Source organism: Rattus norvegicus, chromosome 13 (assembly GCF_036323735.1).
Source record: "Rattus norvegicus strain BN/NHsdMcwi chromosome 13, GRCr8, whole genome shotgun sequence".
NCBI classification, from domain to species: Eukaryota; Metazoa; Chordata; class Mammalia; order Rodentia; family Muridae; genus Rattus; species Rattus norvegicus.
The window spans coordinates 27,480,840-27,504,062 of NC_086031.1; the positions used below are offsets into that span (position 1 = coordinate 27,480,840).

Genomic DNA, 23,223 nt, shown 5'->3' on the forward strand with positions numbered 1-23,223 from the left:
TTGACAAAGGAGCCAAAACCATCCAATGGAAAAAAAGATAGCATTTTCAGCAAATGGTGCTGGTTCAACTGGAGGGCAACATGTAGAAGAATGCAGATCGATCCATGCTTATCACCCTGTACAAAGCTTAAGTCCAAGTGGATCAAGGACCTCCACATCAAACCAGACACACTCAAACTAATAGAAGAAAACCTAGGGAAGGATCTGGAACACATGGGCACTGGAAAAAATTTCCTGAACAAAACACCAATGGCTTATGCTCTAAGATCAAGAATCGACAAATGGGATCTCATAAAACTGCAAAGCTTCTGTAAGGCAAAGGACACTGTGGTTAGGACAAAACGACAACCAACAGATTGGGAAAAGATCTTTCCAATCCTACAACAGATAGAGGCCTTATATCCAAAATATACAAAGAACTCAAGAAGTTAGACCGCAGGGAAACAAATAACCCTATTAAAAAATGGGGTTCAGAGCTGAACAAAGAATTCACAGCTGAGGAATGCCGAATGGCTGAGAATCACCTAAAGAAATGTTCAACATCTTTAGTCATAAGGGAAATGCAAATCAAAACAACCCTGAGATTTCACCTCACACCAGTGAGAATGGCTAAGATCAAAAACTCAGGTGACAGCAGATGCTGGCAAGGATGTGGAGAAAGAGGAACACTCCTCCATTGTTGGTGGGATTGCAGACTGGTAAAACCATTCTGGAAATCAGTCTGGAGGTTCCTCAGAAAATTGGACATTGAACTGCCTGAGGATCCAGCCATACCTCTCTTGGGCATATACCCAAAAGATGCCTCAACATATAAAAGAGACACGTGCTCCACTATTTTCATCGCAGCCTTATTTATAATAGCCAGAAACTGGAAAGAACCCAGATGCCCTTCAACAGAGGAATGGATACAGAAAATGTGGTACATCTACACAATGGAATATTACTCAGCTATCAAAAACAACGAGTTTATGAAATTCGTAGGCAAATGGTTGGAACTGGAAAATATCATCCTGAGTGAGCTAACCCACTCACAGAAAGACATACATGGTATGCACTCATTGATAAGTGGCTATTAGCCCAAATGCTTGAATTACCCTAGATCCCTAGAACAAAGGAAACTCAAGAAGGATGATCAAAATGTGAATGCTTCACTCCTTCTTTAAATGAGGAAAAAGAATACCCTTGGCAGGGAAGGGAGAGGCAAAGATTAAAACAGAGACTGAAGGAACACCCATTCAGAGCCTGCCCCACAGGTGGCCCATACATATACAGCCACCCAATTAGACAAGATGGATGAAGCAAAGAAGTGCAGACCGACAGGAGCCGGATGTAGATCGCTCCTGAGAGACACAGCCAGAATACAGCAAATACAGAGGCGAATGCCAGCAGCAAACCACTGAACTGAGAATAGGTCCCCCGTTGAAGGAATCAGAGAAAGAACTGGAAGAGCTTGAAGGTGCTCGAGACCCCAAAAGTACAACAATGTCAAGCAACCAGAGCTTCCAGGGACTAAGCCACTACCTAAAGACTATACATGGACTGACCCTGGACTCTGTCCCCATAGGTAGCAATGAATATCCTAGTAAGAGCACCAGTGGAAGGGGAAGCCCTGGGTCCTGCTAAGACTGAACCCCCAGTGAACTAGACTATGCGGCGAGGGTGGCAATGGGGGGAGGTTTGGGAGGGGAACACCCACAAGGAAGGGGAGGGGGAGGGTGATGTCTGTCCGGAAACCGGGAAAGGGAATAACACTTGAAATGTATATAAGAAATACTCAAGATAATAAAAAATAAAAAAAAAAGATTAATAAAAATTAGTTTATTTTCATTCTAGAGAATGCATGCATAATAAAAAGGATTGTTGAATTAAATCCTCATTGTTCTGGAACAGGTCCCATTACTGACTGATTTTTATAGGGAATGAGGCCAATTCACAAGGAATTTGTCAATTTTGTTGGACTAGATACACAATTAGTATCTAGCCCAACAAAAATAGATCCAAGGTGTGTGAAAATTGGAGCTCTTGGCTCTATTTCTAAAAGGAAGCTATTAATAACTGTTTCATGGCTGGATGAAATGCTTCAAACATGCAAAAAGCACTGAGACCAGAGTTCATGTCCCCATAACCAAATGGCAGAATAGACAATAGAGGCAAGTTAGCCTCTGGCTACCACATGTACACACTTGTGAGAATATATTTGGCAGGCGTGTGCACACACACACACACACACACACACACACAAACACTATACATATATGTATATATACACATATATACATATATATATACATATATAATATATGTACAAAATTTTAGATATATTTCTCATTTCTCTCCTGCCCAGGTATATATAATTAATATACATGCATAATACAATACATAATCAAGTATACTGGGAATTTCTCAGAGATAATGACAGAGGAGATGCCTAAATAGGCATAACTGAGGTGTCTTAACCCATCTCTTCTATACGAATACTAAGTTTTAGATAGTAGAGAGGACAATCTAGCCTCCAGTTTCTGTGTTGAAAGTAGTGATGATAAATGAGAATTTTGTTTCACAGATTGACTTATTTCAGAAACCTGGAAAATTTGAATATTAGATGATAGGACTGGCTCCTGAGATTCTTCATGGAGAAAACAGGGTTCATACCTGTCATTTACATCATGGTTGGTTGACAGTATTTTTGCTGACATTTTATATTTTTTATATGTGTGTACCATAGTTACACTATCTTTCCAGCTACTTTTTTATCCAATTCTTCTTATGCCCACCCCCCTCAACTCCCTTTCAAGTTCATGGTCTCTTCTTCAAATATTCATCTTACAAATATGCATATAATTTTATAAATAGATGTTTCTGATTTAATTTAATGTTGTGCATACATATATATGTTTATGGTTAACTGATTCATACAACATCACCTCTCAGGATTCTGGTCTCTGAAAAAGACTGGGTCTCACTTTTTCAGAACTCATTAATTGCGTATACCTCTTCTACCAGGAAGGATGCATGATAAGATCTCCCCATTAAACTGACATATCGTTATCACTGTACAAATATTGTTTAGGATAGCAGGTCCTTGATATTTCACATGTGTGGCTTCTCTTTCATGCATAGAAGATATAATCTGTCAGCACAGATCCTAATATTGCTGTTCAATCCTTTCTTTACCTTCTTCAGTAATAGTCCCATACCCATGAATTTTAGAGTTTGCTTGTTAATGTATCAATTAAAATTCATCTCCCACTGAACAATTAGTTATTAGCTATAATTGCTCCAGCCATGGCATTCTAGAACTATCTACATACTCTAAAAAATAGAATTTTGATATATTTGGAATTGCTAAATATTATTCAAATAGAAAATGCATTTTGGTCAGTAGTAATTCATAAATGGAAACTTTCAGTTTATCAAGCATTAAAATGAATTACACTAGGATACAAACACACTGTGACAGAAAAGTCTAGCTGTCAGTGAGTGCGTGTGTGCGTGCTTGCATGTGTGCACACATGCACAAGAGAAAGAGAGAGAGAGAGAGAGGGAGCGAGAGGGAGAGAGAATTTTAGTGAAAACATTTCTATGACATAAACCCACATTAATTGAATTTACATTACTTATATCATTTCTAGAAACACATTTACATAAAATTGTCATTTAAAATACAAGCACATCAGTGGATAATAAAAACTACTCAAAATGACTGCAATACAGTGTCGAATAATCCACATGTGCATTTAAAGACAGTGATTATCCTTAAAGAATCTAAGGAAAGCAGAACTACCTATTCTATAGTACCCATACCATGTAGTTCTGTACAAGAACACAAAACTTTAGTGACATAAGTTTAAGCAGTTTTGAGCACCTGAAAAAGAGTATAGCAGTCTTTACAGAGGAAAAGAAACACGATTCTTGAAATTATTCTCTGGTGTAATTATGGTGGTTGTGTGTGTGTGTGTGTGTGTGTGTGTGTGTGTGGTGTGTTACTTTTATTTTTTTACAGTTCGGTCTTTACCCCTCTCTTGGTCTGCCCTCTCAAAGTTCCTCATTCCATTCCTCCTATTGCTTGTCTCCAAGAGGATGTTCCATACCCCTATCCCTACCACCTTGCAGGGCTTCCTCACTCCCTAGGGCCTCAAGTCCCATGAGGGTTAGTCTCCTTTTCTTCCACTGTGGCCAGACCAGACAGTCCTCTACTCCATACGCCTCGGGGCCTCAGACCAGCTAGTATATGTTGTCTTGTTGGTGGCTCAGTGTCTGGGGGATATCATGGGTCTGGGTTAGTTGAGACTGTTGTTCATCCTGTGGGGTCATACTCCTCTTTTTCTTCCAGCCTCACCCACAGGAGTCCCCAACTTCAGTCCACTGACTGGGTGTAAGTATCTGTCCTTGTCTCAGTTGCCTGTCCACTCAGAGGACAGTTATGTTAGGCTGCTGTTTCTAAGCCCAACGATAGTACCAGTAATAGTGTCAGGCCTTGGTGCCTTCCCATGATATGAATCCCAAGCTGGGCTGGTCACATGACCTCATTTCCTTGGTCTCTTCTCCATTTTTATATCTGCAGTTGTTTTATACAGGAAAAACTCTGGTTCAGAGTTTTTGACTATGGGATGTCAACCCCATCCCTGCACTTGATGCCCTGTGTTTCCACTGGAGTTGGACTGTACAAGTTCCCCCCCCCCTACTGTTGGGCATTTCATCCAGGCCCCTTGCTTTGAATCCTGAGAATCTTTCACCTCCTAAGTCACTGGTACATTCTAGGATATATATTTCCATTCATTTTGCTGGTACACAAGGCTTCTCTGTTGTTCTTCCCCTACACCAATACCTGATCCTGATCACCCTTTCCAATCCCCCTCTCCTCTCCTACCCAGGTCTCTCCCTTACTCTGCCTCTGTGATTACATACTTCTCCCATTGGAATTGAAGCATCCTCACTTGGGTCCATTGACTTGTTAACCTTCTTCAGTTCTGTGAATTGTACCCAGGGTGTTCTGAACAATTTTGGCTAATATCCACTTACTAGTTAATATATACCATGTATATCATTTCATGGCTGCATTACCTCACTCAAGATGATTTTTTTTTTAGTTCCACCCATTTGCCTGTAAAACTCATGTTGTCCTCTTTCTTAATAGCTAAATAGTATTCCATTGTGTAAATTAGCCATATTTTCTGCATCTATTTATCTCTTCTGTGATGTCTGAGTCACTTCCAGATTCTGGCTATCAAAGATAAAGCCACTATGAACATATTGGAGCACATGGCCATCTTGTATGGTAGGAGCAATTTTGAATCTATGCCCAAGAGTGCTATAGCTTGGTCTTCAGGTAGACCTATTTCCAATTTTCTGAGGAACACCCAGAGAGCTTGTACAAGTTTACAAGCTCAGGAGCAATGTAAGAATTTTCTTCTCTTTTCCTCATCCTTGTCAACATATGCTGTCACCGAAATTTTGATCTTAGCCATTCTGATTGATGTAAGGTAGAATGTCTGGATTGTATTTCTTTTATTTTCTTTGTTTTAAAATTTTTATTAGATATTTTATGTATTTACATTTTAAATATTATCCCCTTTCATTCCCTCTCCTATACCCCCTCCCACTGCTTCTACAAAGATGCTACCACTCCCACTCACCTACTGCCACCTCAACACCCTGGCATTCCCCTACACTGGAGAAAAGAGCTTTCTCAGGACCAAGGGCTTCTCCTCCTCTTCATCCCAGACAATGCCATCCTCTGCTACATATGTGGCTGGATCAATGGGTCCCCCATGTGTACTCATTAGTTGTTGGTTTAGTCCCTGGGAGCTCCAGAGGTTCTGGTTGGTTGATATTCTTGTCTTCCTATGGAATTGCAAATGCCTTTAACTCCTTCAGTCCTTTCCCTAATTCTTACATTGGGGACCCCATTCTCAGTACAGAAGTTGGCTGCAAGTATCTGCCTCTATATTTGTTAGACTCTGGCAGAGCATCTCAGGAGACAGTTATATCAGGCTCATGTCAATGTGCACCATTTGGCATCACCGATAGTGTCTGAGTTTGATGACTATATATGGACTGGATACCCAGGTGGGGCAGTCCCTGGATGACCTTTCATTCACTCTCTTCTCCACACTTTGTCTTTATGTTTTCTCCTATGAATATTTTCCCCCTTCTAAGAAGGACTGAATCATCCAAACTTTGGTCTTCCTTCTTCTTGTGCTTCATGTGCTCTCTGAGTTGTGCCTTGTGTATTCCAAGTTGTTGGGCTAATATGCATTTATCAGTCAGTGCATACCATGAGGTTTCTTTTGTGATTGGGTTACTTCACTCAGGATGATATGCCCTAGTTCTATCTGTTCGACTAAGGATTTCATAAAAGCATGACTTTAATAACTGAGTATTAGTCTATTGTGTAAATGTACCACAATTTTTATATCCATTCCTCTATTGAAGGATATCTGGGTTCTTTAGAGCTTCTGGCTATTATAAATAAGGCAGATATATAGTGGAGCATGTGTCCTTGTTTTATCTTGGAGCATATTTTGAGTGTATATCCAGGAGTGGTATGACTGAGTCCTTAGTATTATGTTTAATTCTTGAACAACCACCAGACTGATTTCCAGAGTGATTGTTCTTGCTTGCAATCCCACTAACAGTGGAGGAGTGTTCTGCTTTCTCCATATCTTTATCAGCATCTGCTGTCACCTGCCATTTTGATATTAGCCATTCTGTATGGTGTGAGGTGGAATCTTAACATTGTTTCGATTTGCATTTCCCTGATGACTAAGCATGTTGACCACAATCACTAAGGACATTGAACATTTTTAAGTGCTTTCTGCCATTCAAAATTCCACTGTTTTGAATTTTCTCTTTAGCTCTCTAACCCCCTTTTTTGATTGGGTTGTTCTATATCTTGGAGGTTAAATTATTATTTATATAGTGTAGATATATATTATTAATATACAGCTCTTATTATTTTAGCCCTATAATACAACGTGCTTTTTGTCCTATGCTATGTCCTTCCCGTTACAGAAGCTTTTCAGTTTCATGAGGCCCCATTTATTAATTTTGATCTTAGATGCTGAGCCGTTGGGTACTGTTTAGGAAATTACCCTTTTGTCAATGAGTATGAGGCTCTTTTTCACTTTCTCTTCTATTAGATTCAATGTGTCTGGTTTCATGTTGAGGTCCTTGATCCATTTGGACTTGTCTTCTTTGCAAAGTGACAAATATTGATCTATTTTCATTTTCCTTCATACAGAATGCATGAGAAACACCATTATTAAATATCATTATTATTAAATGGTGTTAGAGAAACACCATTTATTGAAGATTATTTCTTTTTTCCCATTGTATATTTTAACTTCTTTTTTCAAAAATCAAGTGTTCATAAGTGTGTGGTTTTATTTCTTTGTCTTCAATTCTATTCTATTGATCAACCTTTCTGTCTCTGTTTGAATACCATGTTTTCTCTGAAGTGCAGCTTGAAGTCAGGGCTGTTGATTTCCCCAGAAATAATTTTATTATCAAGGATTGTTGTTGCTATCTTGTTTTGTTGTTGTTGCTGCTGTTGTTGTTTTATTATATGAAATTGAAAATTAGTCTTTCCATGTCTTTGAAGAATTATGTTGTAATTTTTAGGGTAGTGCATTGCATCTGTAGATTGCTTTTGTAGGACGGCCATTTTTCTATGTTAATCCTACAAATCCACGAGTATCGAAGATCACTCAATTTTTTGAGGTCTTCTTCAATTTCTTTCTTGAGAGACTTGAAGTTCTTGTCACACAAGTCTTTTACTTCTTTGGTTACAGTAACCCCCCCAGCAATTTTATATTTTTATGAACATTATGATGGATGCTGTTTCCCTATTTTCTTTCTCAGTTCTTTTATCATTTGTATAAAGGCTATTGATTTGTTCTGGCCATTTTTATATCTGGCTACTTTGCTGAGGTTGTTTATCAGCTGTGGAATTTCCCTTGTAGAATTGTTGGGGGTCACTGATGTAAACTATAATATCATCTGCAAATAGTTATACCTTTCCTTCCTCTATACTACTTTACATTGCATTAATCTCTTTTTGTTATATTATTATGTTAGATAGAAATTTGAGTACTATATTGAATATCTTCTGTGAGAGTAGGCATCCTTGTATTGTTCCTGAGTTGAATGGCATAGTGTCTCTCCATTTAATTTGATATTGTTTTGCTGTATAGTGCTTATATTATGTTTAGGTATGGGTCTTGAATTTCTTATCTCTCCAGCAGTTTTAACTTGAAGGGGTGTTATGTTGATTGTTGTCTATAAGCAGGTGAGGACACTTTAAAGACAAGGCTAGAGTCTGTGATTGGACAGTAGAAAAGAAGGGTGGACACAGAGTTTTTGAGAGGTGGGAGAGATAGGATAGAAGAGAGAACAAACGAAGTTTGAGTATGCCACATCGCTGCCATCATGGACATGAGGTGTGTGCAGCCCATCAAGCTAGCTAGGGTAACCAAAGTTCTGGGCAGGACCAGATTGCAGGGACAGGTCATGCAGGAGGTGGAAGTGGAATTTATGGATGACACCAGCTGTTCTATCATCTAAAATGTCAAAGGCCCTCTTTGAGAGTATGATGTGCTCACCCTATTGGAGTCAAAAAGGGAAGCTCAGAGGTTGCTCTGACCTTGTTGCTGGTTTCTGGATATCCACTACTTAGCCCATGGAATGACCTGCAACTATCAAATAAAGCATTTGTTTTCAAAAAGAAAGAAAGTAAGAAAGAAACAAAGAAACAAAGAAAGAACAAAGAAAGGAAGGAAGGAAGGAAGGAAGGAAGGAAGGAAGGAAGATTGAGAAAGTGTAGAATGATCCAGATCTGTTTGGCTTTAAATAGCCACAGGTAACTATGAATATATTATAAGGGATGGATAATTACAGGACAATTTGTCCAATCTACGTGGGCATCTTATATCACTATCAATTAGCTCTGAGTTTTTTTGCTTGGCCATTTTTTGGGTTAAGAATCTAGTGATATAAATCTGATAAATTTCCAGGCTCTAGAGTTTTGATTTTACCAGGTTAGAGAGATTTGTGTCAGCTAACCACATTTACTGCATGGGAGTAGCCATGGAGGTGGTGAGACTGCTGCTGGGGCCAGAGAATAGCCGGTGCTAGTGTGGGATGGTGATTCCTTTTTATTATTTAATGAAACAGCTGGTGCCCAACTTGGGGCAAGAATCCCCTAGAAATTTAAGATTATCAGCCTGAGAGCTAGAGTTTTATTTTCTAAATGAGAGAAAGGTGGCACTGGAATGAATAATATGTATTCAAGGGTGGGAACTTGGAAACAAAGAAACTCAGGCATAGTCTCTGCTCACAGGCTCTGAGGTTTTTAGTGTGAAAACAAACAAGATGATTACTATGAGGCCCAGAGCTGGATAATGGAACCTTGGTCAAATGCTTTTTCTGCATCTAATGAGGTGGTCATGTAATATTTTTTTCTTTGAGTTTATTTATATAGTGGATTGCATTAATGTTTTTTTTTCTATCTCTAGGTTGAAGCCTACTTGATCATGTTGGATGATGTTATCCAAAAAGACATTTTAGGTTTGTTCCCCCAAATTTGTGTGATGCTAGTACTAATAATTCTCCCAGCCAAGAAATCATTTCATCCCCTAATTGAAGACTGACCAGAAATACTTTTAATTTTGTCTTATGTTTCTCTCTAGAGTATAAGATATGTGAAATTAAGTTTGAATTTGTCCTGATTAAAAATCTATATGTAGGACCTTTAATAATAATTGGAATAGTTCTAACAGGAACTAATACAACATTTTTGTATGACTGAGTGGAATAATGCAATATAAAATAAATGAGGGAACACATTCCTTTCGGAGATTTTCTTCTAATTTCTTCTACATAGAAGTAAAATTCCTCCAATTAACTTCACAAATTCAGTCTCATTTGAGATTTAAACAAAATTATATTTCTCTCTCTCTCTCTCTCTCTCTCTCTCTCTCTCTCTCTCTCTCCACCTCTTTGTGTGTGTGTGTGTGTGTGTGTGTGTGTGTGTGTGTGTGTGTGTTCTTCTTTTTGGTTACCTGGATGAGGTTAGAAAAGAATAGTTGTCACCCAAACAATAGGGAAGTACTTGACATCAGAGCATAGAATTTAACTCTGTACCTCTACAAGAATAACTGTTAAATGTTGAGTCATTTATTACCCCAGTATGTTTCATAATGAGCTAATTTCAGTAATCAAACCGCCTTTTCAAATCTATTATGAATATCAAATAAGAAAGCACGTAGATGATAGAAAGCAAATCATTTTAGTTTTGAAAACAGCACATTAATCCTAAGAGTATGTGTTATAATCAGAAACTTGGAGTAGAGTGAGACACTTGTTTCATTTGTTTTATTGTGCTTGTATTTGTGTGTTTTGTCATTGTTGTTTTTGTTGGGTTTTGTTTGTTGAATTTTGTGTTTTGTTGTTTTGTTTGCTAGGATTTAGTTTGGTTTGATTTAGTTTGGGTTTTGTATGTTTTGTTTTTCATTTGTTTTTGTTTTTTTTTTTTGAGGCTTTTTTGTTGTTTTGTTTTTTGTTTTGTTTTGCTTTGTTTCCTGGGAACAGATGAAACACAAACTGAGTAATTGGGATAAGCCAATTTGATTTAGGTAGTTGCTTGACATCATTGGCTGTTGGGTTTAAAAATATGAAATGAGTAACATTATTATGATTTGAAAGAATAAAAGGTGATCTGAGTTCAGATATCTCCCAATTAATGAGTAGAGTTAGTTAGATTGCCATGGGTGATTGATACCAATCTTATCTAAATCTTTCTAGTTATTTTCAGGACATAGACCTGAGAAAGTTCAAGATTTCCTATGTCCTATATAAAGAAAGCTACTGCTAACATAAAGAATAGAATTGTACTAAAATTTATGCACACTGTCACCAAAAAAGGAGAAATAATAGTATAGTTTTTAATGTGATAATGTATCCTTAACATTAGCTAATCAATAGAAGAAATCATAAACAAGACAGACAAATGGTCATAGATAGTTGAACATGAGAGTGGTCCATTGAAATGAACTCACTGGTTAAGGAGAAACTTAATTGTCCTATTGAGTTTTTTTTTTTTTCATTTTTATTGAATATTTCCTTTATTTATATTTCAAATGTTATCTCCCTTCCCAGTTTCCCCTCCGCAAACATTCTATCCTTTGCCCCCCCCCCCACTCCCTGCCTCCATGAGGGTGCTCTCCAACCCACCTACCTACTGCCTGCAGCCTCCACGTTCTGCCATTCCCCTATAGTAGGATATCCAGCCATCGCAAGACCTCTCCTCCCTTTGATGCCCAATAAGGCCTCCCTCTGCTACATATATGGCTGGAGCCATGGATTGCTCCATGTGTACTCTTTGGTTGGTGTTTTATTTCCTGGGAGCTCTGAGGTGTCTGCTTGGTTAATATTGTTGTTCTTATTATGGAGTTTCACAGCCCCTCAGCTGCCTTAGTCCTTTCTCTAACTCCTCCATTGGGAACCCTGTTCTTATTTCAATGGTTGACTGTGAGCATCCACCTCTTTATTTGTCAGGCTCTTACAGAGCATCTCAGGAGACAGTTATATCACACATCAGTCAACATGCATGTCTTGACATACCCAATAGTGACTTTGGTCAGAGCAATGGCTCAATTGTTAAAGGTTAGGCTCACAACCAAAATTATAAGTATTTTAAATGTTATTTTCCATGACCTGGGATCATTTGAGAAGGGGAGAAGAGTGTCCTAGCTGAGGGTTTCTTAGATCAGAAAGGTCTAAGGGCAGGGTTTTAGGTGGCTATCTGGATTGGTGATTTCTGTAGGAGGGCACAGCACACTGTAGGCAGACCCAGTCCTTGGGCAATTGATTCTGTGTTATGTAAGAAAGCTAGTTAAGCATGAAGCTGAGCATGACAACAAAAAGCAGTTCTTCATAGTTCTTGTTTTCAACTTTGCATTTCTGCCATGATTTTAGTCCCTCAATATATATACTATGATTTATAAATGTAGGCTAATTAAATATTTCCATTCCTAAGGTGGTTTTGGGCACATTTTAACAGAACAACCAACAGAATAGAACACTAATTTACCTGTCTAACACTGGATTGAATGAATGAGTGACCTCAGTTCAACATTTGCTTTCCATGTGTTATACATTTTAAAATAAACTACAGTAATTGTGAAAATACTAGTTAATTGATAATTATATATAGTTTATGGACATTTCAGTGAATGTCAGAATCAGAAATATGCTTTAGTTCTCTGATTTTTTTAAACCTCATGTTGATACAGGAAACATTTTCTCCAATGGAAATCTAAAACTTCACTGAGAATGTTCAAAACAAGTTTTGTCTCTTACCCTAAGAGGAAGATAAAATGGGCTAATATGACTTCTGATGGCAAATCATCTCTTTGAAACAATCTTGGAGTAAATCCTCTGTGTTTGGCATAAACATAATTACAGAGAGGGTTTAGATTATTAGATAGAAATAGAAAATACAATTACTAAATAATAAAACACATATTAATAACTATCTGTGATCTGATGGAAAATTTATTAATGACATAGAATATATGAATAGTTTTTATTATATTACAGATTGTATTTCAGTTAAAATTTTCTGTTTTATTTTCCCCTTTATATCCTAGAAAATGTATCTGAGCTCTATTATCAATCATAAATTCTCAATTAGAGAAAAGTATTTATAATACGTTATTATAAAATATTATGTCAGATGGGGAGTGGGTGAAAAATTCTATCATTTAAAACATTATTTCCCTTAGAATTTTTTTAATTTTTTTTATTCAAGAGTTTCTTTAGAGATTGTACTTCAAAACTACTGTCTTTTCATTCCTCTCTAAGATGTCTTTAGACACTTTGAAAGAGAATCTCTAGTTAGGTGACAGCATTAAAGCATGGATTTCTGAGTTTTGCCTCCTTTCTTTGCCTGTGACATTCTTTTCTTTATTTTTCTCTGGTTAATTTCTAGAATGACAGTTAATAGAAAACTTTAAAATCCTCAAGTGGAATGCAAGATTATTAAAGCATTTACAATTCACATTTAGACCTGGTGATGCTTTCTGCCTATGGCCATCTTGGATAATGAGAATATTTACATTCATGAAGTAAAAAGATTGTCTGCAGAAAGCCATAAGATTCATTTTATATATTTAAATAAATTAGAGGTGCTAGATGAATATTTGAGTTGCAAGCCCAGGAGCCTCAATTATTTGAGGATCATATTTAAAATAGCCAAGTTCCAGATACAATGAACAATTCAAAAAAGTAAGGATATATTTTAAGAATACCATTTACAATAGGTGCTAATGATTATTCTTATTTTTTTAAGTGCAATTCTTCACTAAAATTGCTTACATAAATTTCAGTCAATGTAATGCTATACTATAGTTTTGCAATGCTCAAAATGTTCCCTCTTTTGATTCTCTATATCAAACTGCACTGGAGAATATTTGATCATACCATGAATCCTAAAATTTGGTTACTTAAGTGAAAAAAAACATTGATTCTAGTTCTAATATAGCTCTTAGCACACACTATTTAACATCCTGGCTGGAACAGAGACATGTTCTCAGTATGAACCTTTAATCCCAAACAATAAGGATAAAATTAGTTTACATAAGGGAACATCCATGTTTTAAGTTGATGTCTCACTGACTGGCAGACAAAGTGGCAAACCTGAGAAATATTTTATGGAATAGGATTTTTCCAAGTCTTTTTTCCAAAAGTAGAGGAACAGGAAACCATTTTATAAAGCACTGAAGATAGAGAAGGGAGGCAGTTTTGCTAGGGTATTTAGAGAGGGAAAGAAAAACTAGACATAGGTAAAAACAGAATGGGCCAGAGAATGAGTAGAAGCTAGGACATTATGTATTTTCAGTTACAAATTTAAAAAATCAAAATAAATACAACTCCTTATTTTCCAAATGATCTTTCCATTATGTGTGTGTACACATAATAGCATTTGAAAGAAGGATTGGGATGCAAAGACTGGAATTTTGTAGTTTAATTCCCTTCAATTTGTACCAGGTCCATAATCTTGTCCTATAATGCACACACAAACACACACACACACACACACACACACACACACACACACACACACACACACTCTTTTACATTATAAATAATTTAAGATTTATTTTTATTTTATATGGACTTCTTGGCTTCATGTATGTCTATGTAGCAGTTGAGTATCTGATGCTCATGGAGGGCAAGGTCATTGAATCTCCTGAGGCTGAAGTAATCCACGGTTGTTACCATCTGGATGTGTGAAGGAATTAAATCTCAGTCCTCTGGAAGATGAGCCATTCCTTTTACCTACATAACCATTTTTCCAGCTTCACTTTTCATAAATTAGTAAGATGTAAATACCCTTTACTTTCTAAAAGTAGGTTTTAGTACCACAAAAATATGAGGAAACAGAATATCATCTGCCCCCAAATGAATAATGTCCGGAATGCTCAATATCCCCAGTGAAGATTCCACCCTCCTAGTACATTAAGAAGCTATAGAAGTTTTTATTCTCACAGACACCATTAAAGTGTTCTAGGTGTTTGACATCCTTATAATCATGTATTTCTGTCATGGCTCTTGACATTACCTCTCTTCACGTTCCACTCTGGTACCTGATTTTTGTCATTGGTATTCCATCTGAAGTAACTAAATATTTATTCATATCTTCTCAGAAAAAGTCACACAACAATTATAAACTGACTGTATAAGTATACACATTTTTAACAAAACATGGTGTTAGAAGTTTATCAATGTAATACTCAATAATTAAATTCATTTATTTATTGTCACCTAAAATATTTAATTTTAAGTGAGAACATTAAAATGTTGCTTTTAATAATCTTGCTATATTGAATATTCTGTGGATAATTTTATTCACCACACTTGTAAAAAAATCAAATGTTCTTTCTGCCTTAGAAATTGTGCTTTAAGCCCATCATTTTATCTTTTAACCTAACCTCTTGCATGAGTGCTACATATTCAACATGTGAGAATGTGACATACATATCTTTTTCTGTATTTCTTAAAGGTCTCAGCATAACATTCCAGAATTCCATAATCACTTCCCTGTCTTAAGAACTAAGATATGTGCATATATATATATATATATATATTAAATTATTTATGTCAGTCTTATATATATGTATACTAAATTATTTATGTCAGTCTTATTTGGGAGGATACTAAAGTTATAAGGAGCATAGCTATGTGGAAATGTTTGCACACATGGATTTCTAAATCATTTCAATAAATGTCTATAAATGAGAATGCTGTTTCATTTACTTTTATTTTTCTAGAATTGCCATACAAACTATACTACTTACCACTTCTATCAAAGGATGAAGAACATTTTTCTTGTTTTATTTTCCACATCATTGTCAATGGTGTTATCTTTTATCTTCTTAATTACAACTACTCTGGGAAATATGAGATCATACCTTCATATGCTTCAATTTGAATTTCCCTAATGACTAGTGATGGTCACCACTTTTCAGGGATAACCTGGGTCTTGTATGTTTAATTTTGAGAAATATCTAAATAACTAATTTTTAATTATTTTTCTTGTTGCTGAGTTCTCTGAGGTCATTATTCACTGTGAACACTGTGTAGTAATGTGTCCAGAATAATGATTCAAAAGAATAAAATTTCGCTTAAGTTTGTTTAATAAATAACTTCTCATGAATATTCTTATAGTGACTTCCATGAAGCAATGTCAGCACCTCTCTCTTGTGTGTTCCTAGAATTATTTACTTATTTAAAATTTAACCAATTTCATATATTTAATGAATGCCTTTAAATACACTGAAACTTTATATCAAAGTAATGGTAACGCTTGCCTAGCAAGCACTAGGCCCTGGGTTCGGTCCCCAACTCCAAAAAAGAAAAAAGAAAAAAGAAAAAAAAAGTAATGGTAAAAATACCGCACCTGCTCAATAAATTTGTCTTTATTTTTTATTGATCCAGTGAATCTTTAATTGAGTAAAATTAGTTAGTTCTTATTTAGTTACTAAGGTACTTTTTCTGTACTTCTCCATCAGTTTCCTTCTCCTCTTCATTTTTGTTCTTTTTAAATATATGTTTAATTAAACAAATGATCTTTGACAAAGGAGCTAGAAGTATCTTTTGGGGAAAAATTAGCATTTTCAATAAATGATGCAGGTTCAACTGAAGGTCAGCACATAGAAGAATGTAGAAGATTGCAAATCGATCCATTCTTACCACCTGTAAAAAGCTTAAGACCAAATGGATCAAGGACCTCCACAACAAACCAGATACACTCAAACTAGTAGAAGAAAAATGGGGAAGGGTCTCAAACACAGGGGCACTGGGAAAATTTTCCTAAAAAAACACCAAAGGCTAATACTCTAAGATCAAGAATCAACAAATGGGATTTCATAAAACTGCAAATCATCGGTACGGCAAAGGACTCTGTCATTAGGGCAAAATGGCAACCAACAGATTGGGAAAAGATATTTACCAATCCTATATCTGATAGAGGGTTAATATCCAAAATATACAAAGAACTCAAGAAGTTAGACTCCAGAGAGCCAAATAACCCTATTAAAAATGGCCTAGAAGCTAAACAAAGAATTTTCAGCTGAGGAATATGAAATGGCTAAGAAGTACCTAATGAAATGCACAACATCCTTAGTCATCAGGGAAATGCCAATCAAAACAACACTGAGATTCTGCGTCACACCAGTCAGAATGGCTTAGATAAAAACTCAGGTGACAACAGATGCTGGCAAGGATGTGGAGAAAGAGGAACACTCCTCCATTTTTGGTGGGATTGCAAACTGTTAAAACAATTCTGGAAATCAATCTGGAGGTTCCTCAGAGAACTGGACATTACACAACCTGAGGACCCAGCTGTACCTCTCCTGAACATATACCCAAAAGATACTCCAACGTACAACAAAGACACATGCTCTACTATGTTCATAGCAACCTTGTTTATAATAGGCAGAAGCTGGAAAGAACCCAGATGCCCTTCAACAGAGGAATAGATACAGAAAATGTGGTACATCTACACAGTGGAGTACTACTCAGCTATCAATAACAATGACTTCATGAAATTCATAGTCAAAGGGATGGAACTAGGAAATATCATACTGAGTGAGGTAACCCGATCAAAGAAAAACACATATGGTATGTACTCACTGATAAGTGGATATTAGCCCAAAAGCTCTATTTATACAAGTTACAATCCACAGACCACATGAAGCTCTAGAAGAATTGTCAAAATGTGGATGTTTCACTCCCTTTTAAATGGGGGAACAAAAATATGCACAGAGAAATACATAGACACAAAATGTAGTGCAGAGCCTGAAGGAAAGGCCATCAAGTGACTGCCTTACCTAGAGATCCTTCTCACATGCAATCATCAAATCCAGACACGATTGTGAATGCCAAAAGTGCCTGCTGACAGGAGCCTGATATAGCTTCCACCTGAGAGTCTCTGCCAAAACCTACCAAATACAGAGGCAGATGCTCAAAGCCCAACTTTGAACTGAGAATTGAGCCCCCAATGGAGAAGTTAGAGACAGGACCGCCATAGATGATTGCAAACCCAAAGGAAGAATTACAATTTCAACCAACCAGACATCCTAGAGTTCCCGTATACAAAACCAACAACAGAAGAGTAGGCATGGAGTGACTGATGGTTCCAGCTGCATATGTAGCAGATGTAATCTTTTGGCAATCTGTAGGTGGATAATCCCTTGGTTCTGTGAAGGCTTGACGCCTCAATATAGGGAAATGCCAGGGAATGGATGAGAAAGTAAGTAGGTGGGTGATGGAGCACACTCAGAGAAGCTGGGGAAGGGTGGATGGAATATGGGTTTGCTTCAGGAGAAACTGAGAAAGGTGGTAGCATTAGAAATGTAAATGAAAATACCCAATTAAAAAAACTAATTTATTGCTGAAATATGTATATATTTTGACATTTGTATATGTTTGACATTTCTTTACATGTTAATATCACTAGTAGCAAAACAACCATATTCTAGGAAATTCACAGATCAATAGAAATTAAACTCAAAGGCAAAGATTAAAACAGACACAGAAGGAACACCCATTCAGAGCCTGCCCCACATGTGGCCCATACATATACAGCCATCTAATCAGACAAGATGGATGAAGCAACGAAGTGCAGGCTGACAGGAGCCGGATGTAGATCGCTCCTGAGAGACACAGCCAGAATACAGCAAATACAGAGGCGAATGCCAGCAGCAAACCACAGAACTGAGAAGAGGACCCCCATTGAAGGAATCAGAGAAAGAACTGGAAGAGCTTGAAGGGGCTCGAGACCCTATATGAATAACAATGCCAAGCAACCAGCGCTTCCAGGGACTAAGCCACTACCCAAAGACTATACATGGACTGACCCTGGACTCTGACCTCATAGGTAGCAATGAATATCCTAGTAAGAGCACCAGTGGAAGGGGAAGCCCTGGGTCCAGCTAAGACTGAACCCCCAGTGAACTAGAGTGTTGGGGGGAGGGCGGCAATGGGGGGAGGATGGGGAGGGGAACACCCATAAAGAAGGGGAGGGGGAGGGATTAGGGGGATGTTTGCCCAGAAACCGGGAAAGGGAATAACAATCGAAATGTATATAAGAAATACTCAAGTTGCCGCGGATCCCGGCCCGCAGCAGCTCTCCGCTCCCAAACCCCATGGGAGAGAGACCTCACCGCCTGGTCAGGTGGGCATTCCTGAGGCTGCAGAGTGGAGGAGACCACCAACACTGCCCACCCCTGCCCACATCCCTGGCCCAAGAGGCAACTGTATAAGGCCTCTGGGTTCCCGTAGGGGAGGGCCCAGGAGCGGCAGGACCCCTGCGCCTGAGACACCGCCGGAACCTGAAGGAAACAGACCCGATAAACAGTTCTCTGCACCCAAATCCCGTGGGAGGGAGAGCTGAACCTTCAGAGAGGCGGACACGCCTGGGAAACCAGAAGAGACTGCACTCTGTGCACGTCCAGACGGGAGAAGAAAACACCAAACGCCATCTGGAACCCTGGTGCACGGAGGCTCCCGGAAAGAGCGGCGCAGATCTTCCCAGTTGCTGCCGCCACGGAGAGGACTTAGGCAGTACCCCACGAGCAAACTTGAGCCTTGGAACCACAGGTAGGACCAACTTTTCCCCTGCAAGAAACCTGCCTGGTGAACTCAAGACACAGGCCCACAGGAACAGCTGAAGACCTGTAGAGAGGAAAAACTACACACCCGAAAGCAGAACACTCTGTCCCCATAACTGGCTGAAAGAAAACAGGAAAACAGGTCTACAGCACTCCTGACACACAGGCTTATAGGACAGTCTAGCCCCTGTCAGAAATAGCAGAACAAAGTAACACTAGAGATAATCTGATGGCGAGAGGCAAGCGCAGGAACCCAAGCAACAGAAACCAAGACTACATGGCATCATCGGAGCCCAATTCTCCCACCAAAATAAACGTGGAATATCCAAACACAACAGAAAAGCAAGATCTAGTTTCACAATCATTTTTGATCATGATGCTGGAGGACTTCAAGAAAGACATGGAGAACTCCCTTAGAGAACAAGTACAAGCCTACAGACAGGAATCGAAAAAATGCCTGAAAGAATTCCAGGAAAACACAAATAAACAAGTAGAAACCCAGAGAGAGGAGACACAAAAATCCCTGAAAGAATTCCAGGAAAACACAATCAAACAGTTGAAGGAATTAAAAATGGAAATAGAAGCAATCAAGAAAGAACACATGGAAAGAACCCCGGACATAGAAAATCAAAAGAAAAGACAAGGAGCTGTAGATACAAGCTTCACCAACAGAATACAAGAGATGGAAGAGAGAATCTCGGGAGCAGAAGATTCCATAGAAATCATTGACTCAACTGTCAAAGAAAATGTAAAGCAGAAAAAGCTACTGGTCCAAAACATACAGGAAATCCAAGACTCAATGAGAAGATCAAACCTAAGGATAATAGGTATAGAAGAGAGTGAAGACTCCCAGCTCAAAGGACCAGTAAATATCTTCAACAAAATCGTAGAAGAAAACTTCCCTAACCTAAAAAAAGAGATACCCATAGGTATACAAGAAGCCTACAGAACTCCAAATAGATTGGACCAGAAAAGAAACACCTCCCGTCACATAATAGTCAAAACACCAAACGCACAAAATAAAGAAAGAATATTAAAAGCAGTAAGGGAAAAAGGTCAAGTAACATATAAAGGCAGAACTATCAGAATCACACCAGACTTTTCGCCAGAAACTATGAAGGCCAGAAGATCCTGGACAGATGTCATACAGAACCTAAGAGAACACAAATGCCAGTCCAGGTTACTGTATCCTGCAAAACTCTCAATTAACATAGATGGAGAAACCAAGATATTCCATGACAAAACCAAATTAACACAATATCTTTCTGCAAATCCAGCACTACAAAGGATAATAAAGGGTAAAGCCCAACATAAGGAGGCAAGCTATACCCTAGAAGAAGCAAGAAACTAATCGTCTTGGCAACAAAAGAAAGAGAAGAAACGCACACAAACATAACCTCACATCCAAATATGAATATAACAGGAAGCAATAATCACTATTCCTTAATATCTCTCAACATCAATGGCCTCAGCTCCCCAATAAAAAGACATAGATTAACAAACTGGATACGCAATGAGGGCCCTGCATTCTGCTGCCTACAGGAAACACACCTCAGGGACAAAGACAGACATTACCTCAGGGTGAAAGGCTGTAAAACAACTTTCCAAGCAAAGGGTCAGAAGAAGCAAGCTGGAGTAGCCATTCTAATATCAAATAAAATCAATTTTCAATTAAAAGTCATCAAAAAAGATAAGGAAGGACACTTCATATTCATCAAAGGAAAAATCCACCAAGATGAACTCTCAATCCTCATCTTTGGTTGGTTTATATACAAGTGTGCAATTTCTAGGCTTGAAAGTAAAATGATGCTGTCTGGTGCTGGATAGAGGAGCCTTATTTTTTATTATGGCAGCTTGCTATTTTGGTAACATGGTGATTTGGTTGAACACAATAAAGTACAGTAGTAACTGATCTCCCCTTCTTCCTGGATGAGTGAGGAGATGATTAAATGTTGATGTCAGCATCCTTGAGCATATTCAGATGAGCTTCTGCTTCTGTTGAAAAGGATGCTGTGTTTGATTGTGGTCTGAAGCTTTGAAACACTACTTGGCATCTCCTTCCTTGGAGGTCTCACTGTTTAAACATAACAGAGTTGATAGCTTGTTGGTAAGGTGAAGTCCAGCTTGTCTCCACTAGGTCATCTTCATGTGAATCCGGTGGTTATACGGTTTTGTTTTAGGGATATTTCATTTTTTTAATAACGGTTTTAGCTGACATTCTTGGAGAGAATGAATCCTTAGAACTGTGCCACTAGTGAAAGGAAATCCTGTCTAGAGTATGTTTCTTTACATAGTTGTGTCACACCATCCTTTGGGCCCTCTGCTGGAAAAGTAGAATCAAGTCTCAAATAATGCCTTTTAAATTGTATCCTCTAGTATTATAGATGTAGGACAGTACTGTATCATACCTCTGTGGATGTAAAATAGCTTGTACCTGCTTTATGATACGTAGTAGTGACCATGCTTTATCAGAGCTGTTTTTAATGATGTTGCTCAGAATGTTTTCTTTCCAGATGATGATTGAGAAGCTAATTTAAAAAAAAATGGTGCCAGGTACCACAAGAGTAACAGAACTGTGCTCAGGTTTTTCTCAGGTTTTGTTTTTTTACTTTTTTTTTTAATGGAGTGTGCTGGATGTCTCTACAGTTTTGTTCAGATGACTGCAGAACCTGGAAAAGCTGTTGCTGCTGTTGATGCATAACACACTGCTATTATTGGTCTTTTTATATAAATATAAATATATATATACAGATATATAATTTGAATTTTTGGAAACTTTAGCTGTGCTGTCAACTTTGGAAAAAAGTATCCCCGTTTACTGTGTTGAGTTGGCCCTGTACAGAAATTAACAGCCATATTGGTCTAGAAATGTTGAACTAAATTTTTTCCCATTTGTACAGGGGTAACGCACTGTATTAAATATGTAAGGTCTTATCTACGTGGGTTTGATTACAAAAACTAATAAAGTATTCTCTAAATTTAAAAAAAAGAAATACTCAAGTTAATAATAAAAAAAAGAAATTAAACTCAAATGTCTAGATTGTTTCTATTAGCAAAAGCCAATCATAATTCCATACTATAAAATGTTTGTGTCTGTACTAGGATTTGATTGAATTTAAGACATCAGATAGAACAATCTTTCCCATAATTATTGAATAGAATTGCATGTATGACACTAATAGAATACAAAGCAGGAATTCTTTTATATGGTACTTCAATTATCTGATAATCATGACATCAGAATATAAATATCAGCCTGCCTGTCCACCTCTCATCCTGGGCTTCTCCTCCTTCTCTTATCTTTTCAGTTGAGACTAGAACTGCCCTGGAGCATGTCTTGCAGAATTGTAGGTTTGAGAGAGGAGTGAAGGCCCTGGTGGGCTGGTGGCAGGAGGACATATCCTGTGATACACTCTAAGGGCATAAAAACAGGATGCAGAGAGGGCAGTGTAAAAATTTGTATCTCCTATGAAAGCTGCACAATTTAAACATAAGCCAAGGTTGATTACCCAACACTATAGGAAAAGGAAGAAACATGGCATTGTAACATCTGCACCCCAGCACAGACATTTTGTCATCCTATGAGAATTTTTGTGAACGATGATTGCCATGTGATTGCAAAACCTCCTTCAATGTGAGAGAAGCTAGAAGTTATATGGAGCATAGTGTTCCCTAACAAGTCTGCCCTCAAGACTGTGTCATACTCTACTGAGCAGAAAGAGAACAGCAGCAGCAGGCTTGCTTAAAAGAAAAATATGAATGTGACCATAATAAAGAGAGCAAAGAAGGGCTGAGAAACAAAAGTTTAATTTATTAGTCCTTGAAGGAAGTGATGTTGGATGCTAGAGTTCATCTCCTCAAAAATAACTAGGATCTCTGATTCTGTTCTGTGAGTAAAAGCTCGCACCTACTCATTCAGATGAGATGGTTGACATGATGACTGTCCAGCTTACTACTATAACATGAGATGAGTATGAAATATCTCAGTCTGTGGATAATGTTGTAATTGTAATTAAAGTGATAAAAAGACCCCTTGTACTTGACCACT

At 37.8% G+C, this 23,223-nt stretch overlaps 1 pseudogene; it reads left to right on the top strand.

Moving 5' to 3' along the window:
* The first annotated feature begins 8,430 nt into the window (after positions 1–8,430).
* On the top strand, positions 8,431–8,643 carry LOC108352615 (40S ribosomal protein S28 pseudogene; annotated as a pseudogene).
* Positions 8,644–23,223: the final 14,580 nt, after the last annotated feature.